This window comes from Malus domestica, chromosome 11 (genome assembly GCF_042453785.1).
Source record: "Malus domestica chromosome 11, GDT2T_hap1".
In the NCBI taxonomy this organism is placed as follows: domain Eukaryota; kingdom Viridiplantae; phylum Streptophyta; class Magnoliopsida; order Rosales; family Rosaceae; genus Malus; species Malus domestica.
In genome coordinates, this window is record NC_091671.1 from 18,201,442 (window position 1) to 18,209,465 (window position 8,024).

Sequence of the window (8,024 nt, forward strand, 5' to 3'; positions counted from 1 at the left end):
CAAGCGATATTAAGAGCCATTCCTCATCTTCATACACACAAAGAAACCTTCAAGATCGACCTAAACCCCACACTCAGAGCAAAAAGAGATAAATATTTTGGATCTTTTTGAGACAACTTGAGACAGAAAGACCTAAACCCTTACATATGTTTCATGCATTCTATGAATTGTTATTTGATATGTGTTAGAGACTAAGCTTACACTTCATATTATGAGCAAGGAACTGAATTGTTGTTGACTAGGATAACTTGTAGTGAACTAAGTTTGATTCGTAGATTTGCGTTTGATTAACTGACGAATCTGTACTTAGTTGACTAAGAAGAGAATGCTTTGAATGATAATTTTATTCTTCTCAATGAGAGGTATTTATACAAGGTGTACAACCTTAATGTAATAGGAAGAAAACTAATTACACAAGATTACAGGAGATTACATGGAATTGATATCAATTAGGAATCCTTCCTAAAATACAAAGCCAACACTCCCCCTCAAGTTGGTTCATATATGTTACTCATGCCCAACTTGTGAAAGAAACATAAAAACTTATGACTTGAAACAACTTTCGTGAGGATATCTGCCAACTGATCCTCTGTTCTTATTGTCGGTAGCTCAATTATTTTTTCTTCTAATTTTTCTTTAATGAAGAACCGATCAACTTCAAAATGCTTTGTTCTATCATGTTGTATCGGATTATGTGCAATGTCACAGGCAGCTTTATTATCACAAAATAATTTCATGGGCTGACCATGTAGTATACCCAAATCGCGAAGCAGGAGCCTAAGCCACAAAATTTCACAAAGCCCCAAAGCCATACCTCTATATTCAGCTTTTGCACTGGAACGGGCAACCACATTCTGTTTCTTACTTCTCCATGTAACCAAGTTACCCCCAACGAATGTAAAGTAACTTGATGTTGAGCGTCTATCGTCAATCGAACCCGCCCAATCTGCATCAGTATAACCTTCAACTCTAAGATGATTATTCCTTTTAAACAAAATTCCTTTGCCGGGACGTCCTTTCAAATATCTCAAAATTCTCATCACTGCATTCATATGTTGTTCTCCGGGATTATGCATGTATTGACTTACTACACTTAAAGCATAAGCAAGGTCCGGTCTTGTGTGTGCCAAGTAGATTAAACGACCTACTAACCTTTGGTATCTCCCTTTGTCAACTGGTACTTGATTAGGATCAATACTAATCCTCAATCCTTCCTCTAATGGTGTAGCTACTAGTTGACAAGTTGACATACCGGTTTCATGCAACAAATCAATAACATACTTCCTCTGTGATAAGAAAATTCCCGAACTGCTTCTCGATACCTCAATCCCTAAAAAATATTTCAAGGATCCAAGGTCCTTCATCTCAAATTCTGTAGACAAATATCTTTGCAAGGCCGCACGTTCTTATGGGTCATTACTTGTTACCACCATATCATCTACATACACAATAAGTGCAGTAAGTTTCTCATTTCGTCTTTTCAGGAACAGAGTATGATCGGAGTTACTTTCTTTGTAGCCAAATGCTCTCATAGATTTTGTGAATCTTCCAAACCATGCCTAAGGGGACTGCTTTAAACCATATAAGGATTTCTTCAACCTGCAAACTTTTCTTTTATATTTATTTGGAGCATTACATCCCAGTGGAAGATCCATATAAATCTCTTCTGTCAAGTCCCTATGCAAGAATGCATTCTTCACATCAAACTGTTGTAATGGCCAATTAAGATTTGCAGCCAAGGACAACAAAACACGGACTGTATTGATCTTGGCTACAAGGGCAAATGTATTTGTATAGTCAATTCCATATTTTTGAGTGTATCCTTTTGCTACTAGCCTTGCCTTTAAGCGATCCACCGTCCCATCAACTTTGTACTTCACCGTATAGACCCATTTGCATCCCACAAGTTTCTTACCGGCTGGCAAGTCTGTGATCTCCTAGGTAGCATTCTTCTTCAAAGACTTAAATTCTTCATTCATTGCTGATTGCAATGTGGATCAGCTAAAGCCTCCTGCACACTGTTAGGTATAGACACAGTAGATAATTGATGCACAAATGACTTATTTGATTCTGACAGGTGACTGGTAGACACATAATTACTTAACAGGTATAACACATTAGACTCAGGGTTGGGCTTACTCATCGGATACCTAGTTTTGCATTTCGGGTCGGCTTCATAAGTAAGTTTAGGAATACCTCGGTTGACGCGATCAGGGAGACGACGCGGTGGTGGTGCATCCGGGATCAAAGATGATTGATTATGGTTATTAGGACTCAAGATTGACTGTGAGATAGCTGGCATCATAGGATTGTCCGGTGGTGAGGAAATAGGTAGTTAGCCATTTGGGGATGTCGACTCGTCCCTTTCAAGGTTTTCAACATTGTTTCCATGTGAATTATCACCACTTGTCTCCAAGACATCACCACTTAGTTCCAATCCATTAACATCATTGTTCTCGTGTGAATGATCACCACTTGTCTCCAAGACACCACCACTTAAATCCAAATCATTCACACTATCTATATTTGGAATATGATAATCAAGAGTTTGAACTTCTGTCTGATTCTCCCCCTGAAGTGAAGACTCGAGATGGGCAAAGTACATATCATTCTTATGAAATGCAACATCCACAGTGACAAACAATTTTTTTCGTCGGAGGGTGATAACAACGATACCCCTTTTGATGTTAGGCATACCCTATAAACAGACACCGTAAGGCCCGAGGCTCAAGTTTACTTCTCTGCTGTTTATGAAAATGAATGAAGGCCACACAACCAAACACGTAAGGTGAAAGATTAGGAACTGTATGAGCATCAACATATGAAGAAAGAGTCTGAAGTGGTGTCTGAAATTCAATTGATCGAGATGGAACACGATTTATGAGATACGCAGCGGAGGTGAGAGCTTCTTCCCAAAAAGATAACGGGAGACGCGCCTCAATCATAGAAGCACGAACAACCTCTAGAAGCTGATGATTTTTGCGTTCTGCAACACCATTTTGTTGTGGAGTATATTGACATGTAGTCTGATAAACAATACCATGATGATCAAGAAAGGCACGAAGTTCAGAGTTTATATATTCGCCACCATTGTCACTCATGAGAACCTGTATTTGTGGCTTATATTGTACTTGTACCATTTTATAAAACCGCTGAAACTAAGAAGGAACTTCACTTTTGGACTTCATCAAACAAACCCAAGTCATACGTGTGCAGTCATCAATAAAAGTAACAAACCAATGAGCACCACCAAGTGTAGCAGTTTGAGATGGTCCCCAAATATTAGAATGAATGATCATAAACGGGATTGAACTTTTATTCAAACTAGGCGGGAATGAAGTACGATGACTTTTTGTCATTTCACAAACACCACATTGAAGGTTAGAAATATCATGCTTACCAAACAGGCTAGGAAACAACTTCCGCAGATAGCCGAACGAAGCATGTCCTAGTCGACGATGCCACAACCAAATCTTAGAAGCTTTATTCTTATCCCCTAGATTTCCTTCCACTACAAGAGCTTGAATCAACATTTGGGAACTGTTGGATGTCAGCTCCAAGTAGTAGAGCTTCCCTTTCCTAATACCATAACCAATCATCTTGCGAGTCCGAATGTCCTTAAAAACACAAAAAGAAGGCCAAAATATCACAAGACAATGCAGGATGACAGTTATTTGAGCAACAAATAATAAATTATAGTCAAGAAAATGAACAACAAGTACGGTATCAAGACTAAGGGTATCTGAAAGGGAGACGGTTCCTTCCCCGATAACAGGGGCATGACTACCAGTGGCGACACTGACAACAGTTTTGGTGGATGGTTTTAGGGTTTTTACCTGTCTAGAATCACAAGTCATATGTTCAGTAGCACCAGAATCAATTATCCAGGTATTATTCGTAACAGAGGCAGAAACCTTTAAAGCTTTACCATTGTCACCTGTATTAGTAGAGGCAGACACTTCTGTAACTATATTCTCAGAATCTATCTTTGCATCAGCAAATGAGGTACGCGTGGTCGTATTCTCATGTCCAAGTTGCTCGGATCGATTTGAAGACATACAATTCCAGACTGCCATTCCCTAGCAACTTTAATCAATACGTCACTCAAAGATTGGTAAAGCCCAAATTTCCAAGCAAACCAAACCCAAGGAGCTTCAATTTTTCGCGGGACAACAAGAAGGATAGCCCAACAAAAAATAATAATAATCTATAAAAAAAAACACAATTTTTTTCTTTTCCGTGTGGGCCTAAATCAAACAGCCAATATATATATATATATATATATTTTTTTTTTTTTTTTTAACACCACCAAATCTCTTCCATTTGATTCCCCTTTTTCTTTTCCCTTTCACCTTTTCTGTTTTGTTTTCATCTCACTTTGAAACAGCAGCGGTGGTATGGTGGTTCAAGGCTCCAACAAGGATAATAGCAGCAAGGACAGATTGCAGTTCAAGGTGCGAGACAGAGGTGTAACAGTGCTGTGGTGGATCGGTCAGATCAGCAAGTCGGATGGGAGTAGGTTCATGGGTCATCAGACCTCGAGTCGGGTACGGCGCATCAACACAATTCAATCGGGTTGCAATCTGTGCAATTTTTCACGGCTTCAGATCAAATCAGAAGCAAATAGGCCAATTGGTCTATCGTGTCACACAACAGAGAGTCAACCAATTCGATGAATTCAGATCAGCAACGACGGCGTCACTCACTATTCGTTTTGAATTCAGAGAGGGTAGCAACGACAACAGTCGCTCGCTGATCGAGGTCGGCGCACCACACACGGCTGAGCCGTAACAGTGCTATAACATCTATGGGGTTTTTTTTTTTCCTTTTTTTTCCAACCTGGCTCTGATGCCAAGAAGAGAATACTTTGAATGATAAGGTTATTCTTCTCAATGAGAGGTATTTATACAAGGTGTACAACCCTAATGTAATAGGAAGAAAACTAATTACACAAGATTACAGGAGATTACACGGAATTGATATCAATTAGGAATCCTTCCTAAAATACAAAGTCAACAGACTAGTGAGCTTGACTAGTCAATCCAGCATACTTTAATTCATAATTGCTTTGTCATTACAGTTTGCATAATGAACTGATATGTAGATGTGTTCAAGTTTAGAAATTATTGTTGTGAAACTAATCTGGGCAGACTCTGATCAGTTAAATGTATTTGGTCAGTGATGAGTATATTTTATATTATATATTTTACCCCAATCTTAGTATATTTTGGTTAATATTTTGGAAGAATTTTGATACTTTAAATTGTATTTTCAATATAGGGCTTTCGACTTCTTCTTGAGCAAAACATGATCAAATGGACGAATTTTGGAGTAATTCCACTTGAAGGACGTTCATGAGTCACTTAGCTTGATTCTATAAAAATCTGGGATTTTTTCACCAAGTAGTTATTTTCTGGCGATAAAATAAAGGAGCGATGCGCAGTGCTGGAAAATAACGTTTTTGGGCTTAAATTGCGTTTTTGGAGCCCAAGATGACCTCGGATGGGTTTGTGCCCTTCTGGAGAAGTGTTCAAAATATTCCAAACATTAAATCCAGCTATATTGGGCCAGTTTTGGAGCAGCTTATGGGTCCAAAACGTGGCTGTTCAGATTTTAGGCGAATTTTACCATTTAATTTAGGGTTATGTCTCCTATTTTATTTGATTATTATTTTTAGTTTCCTAGTGGGAATAAAGGACCTGTTGTTAGGGTTTGTGTGGGGGGCTTGGCAGAGATATTGCTTGGCCGTCTACCATTTTTCTTACGCTTTCTTTTATGCAATTTTGGAGACAGAGAGGATTGCTAGGGTTCTTGGAGATTTTCTACTCTAAGGTGTTTTCAATCCTTTTTTTTAGTAATATTCTCTATGATTTCAATTATGAATATGTGTAACTAATTCTTTTGCTAGGGCGAAGCCTTGAGCCTTAGCATGAATATGTGATTTTTATTTAATTGCTTATGATTGATTGCATGTATACTTTGAATTGTTAATCACCGGGATAAAAATTATCTAATTGTCTTAATGCCTGATCACCATTAGGATCTTTAGAAAAGTAATTTGATGCAATTTTGGTTGGAAGGTTCCCTGAAATTGACGTTGGCTTCTTGTGATTAATAATTGTAATTTCACTTATGCTGAACACCACGTCCTAAGGGTTGCATGGTTTTTCAAAGGGTTTTCATAGAGCATAATGAGTCTTTCATGTTCATATTTGATCCGAACGTCCGGACAGGTTGCATGTTAGATATACGTTCTATGTTGGAGGTTCCAAGTAGAATATGAATTAGGAAAATCTAACCTTCAAAGTGGCATGTGTAAATCATAAGCAATTGGTAAAAGTGCATAGGATTGCTAGGTGATGGTGGAACCCTAGTGTTTTCTTAATTTGATTTCTCTCAAAACTGTTTTCTTTTCCTTCTAGTTTTTAATATTGCAGATTGTCTTACTTTTATTAATTAATTTCGTTTTTAATTTAAGTAGGCTATAAAATCAATCACCTCAATTTCTACTAAACAATAATTAATTGAAATTTGGTTTGTTTCAAATTATTTAATAATCCATGTGGAGAATGACATTGCGATATCCGTTTATACTACAACAACTTTGTGATTCTTGCAAGTATTATAGGAGTTTTTATCGCATTCACATGAGTAGTAAAATCCTTATCAAGAAAATGGCGCCGTTGCAGGGGATTATATAAAATAATTCCTACTAATCATATTTTCAATTAGTTATTGCTATTTATACATATATATATATATATATAATAAAAAAATAAAAATAAAAATAAAATAAAAACTTAATTTTCGTTTTTATTTTATTTTTCTCATATTACAACAGTACAGTGCAGATTACAAAGATAATCTGTGCATGGTCAGCACCCGTTCAACAGTGCAGAAATTGCTTCCTTTTGATCCAGAACTTGAGCAGACTTTGAAGAGACGCAGGGAGAAAAATTTGCAGTGGGTTCCTTCTCTGCAGGGTACTTTTCAGCAATCTTTAATTTCAGGGGATCTGCACTGTAAAGAAAAAATGGCGTTTGTTATTCCAGAGGCAGGTCAACCTATGGGTGATTCTTTTACAGCCCATACCACAAATATACCAAGTTGCATTACCTATCCGGCAGTGGAGGAATGGTCTACATTTGAAATAAAGTAGCACATGTTGAATATTCTACCTACATTTCATGGGTTATCAACTGACGATCCAAACATGCATATTGCAGAATTTTTAATGGGATGCAAAAATATTTTGGTAAGAGGATTTTCAGCCGAATCTATTAAGCTCCGTTCGTTTCCATACACTCTAAAAGATCAAGCAAGGAGAACGCTCCTTACACTCCCATCTGGAAGCATTAGTACTTGGGCCCAACTCAATGAAAAAATTTTAAACAAGTATTATCCGGCTTCTAAGACTCTTGATATGAAAACTCAGATTTTATATTTTACCCAAAAACCAAATGAAGAGTTTCATGAGGCGTGGGAGCGATTCAAGAAGTTGATTAGAAAATGTCCACATTCGGGTATTAATAATACTGATCAGATGCATATATTTTTCAGAGGGTTGAATATGACTACAAAATCTTTTGTCAACGCTTCATGTGAAGGTTCGTACAAAGATAAAAATGGACAAGAGGCTTGTTTGTTATTTGAAAAAATGGCAGCTGATACACAACAATGGGTAGTTAAGCAGCTACAATCTAGATCCGTTTTTTGAGATGTCTAACAGTTCTCTGTATGTTACAGCACAAATTGAAAAAATGGAGAAAATGCTTGATGCAAAATTTGACATGTTATTACAAAGAATTCCAGGTTCACATGTTGCTGTACAGCAGCCTTTACAAGCTGCCTACAGCATGACAAATCATGATTTTTTTAGCTGTCCATATAAAGATGCTTATCCGAAGTTTACAGCGGAGCAGGCTAATTCATTTAACAATTTCCAACGTCCCATATATGACCCGTATTCAAATTTCTACAACCCAGGTTGAAAAGATCATCCTAATTTAAAGTGGGACAAAGAT

At 37.3% G+C, this 8,024-nt stretch overlaps 1 pseudogene; it reads right to left on the bottom strand.

Annotated features, from left to right (window-relative positions):
- Positions 1-7,427: 7,427 nt before the first annotated feature.
- Positions 7,428-7,527, bottom strand: LOC114819876 (small nucleolar RNA R71; annotated as a pseudogene).
- Between the last annotated feature and the right edge of the window lie 497 nt (positions 7,528-8,024).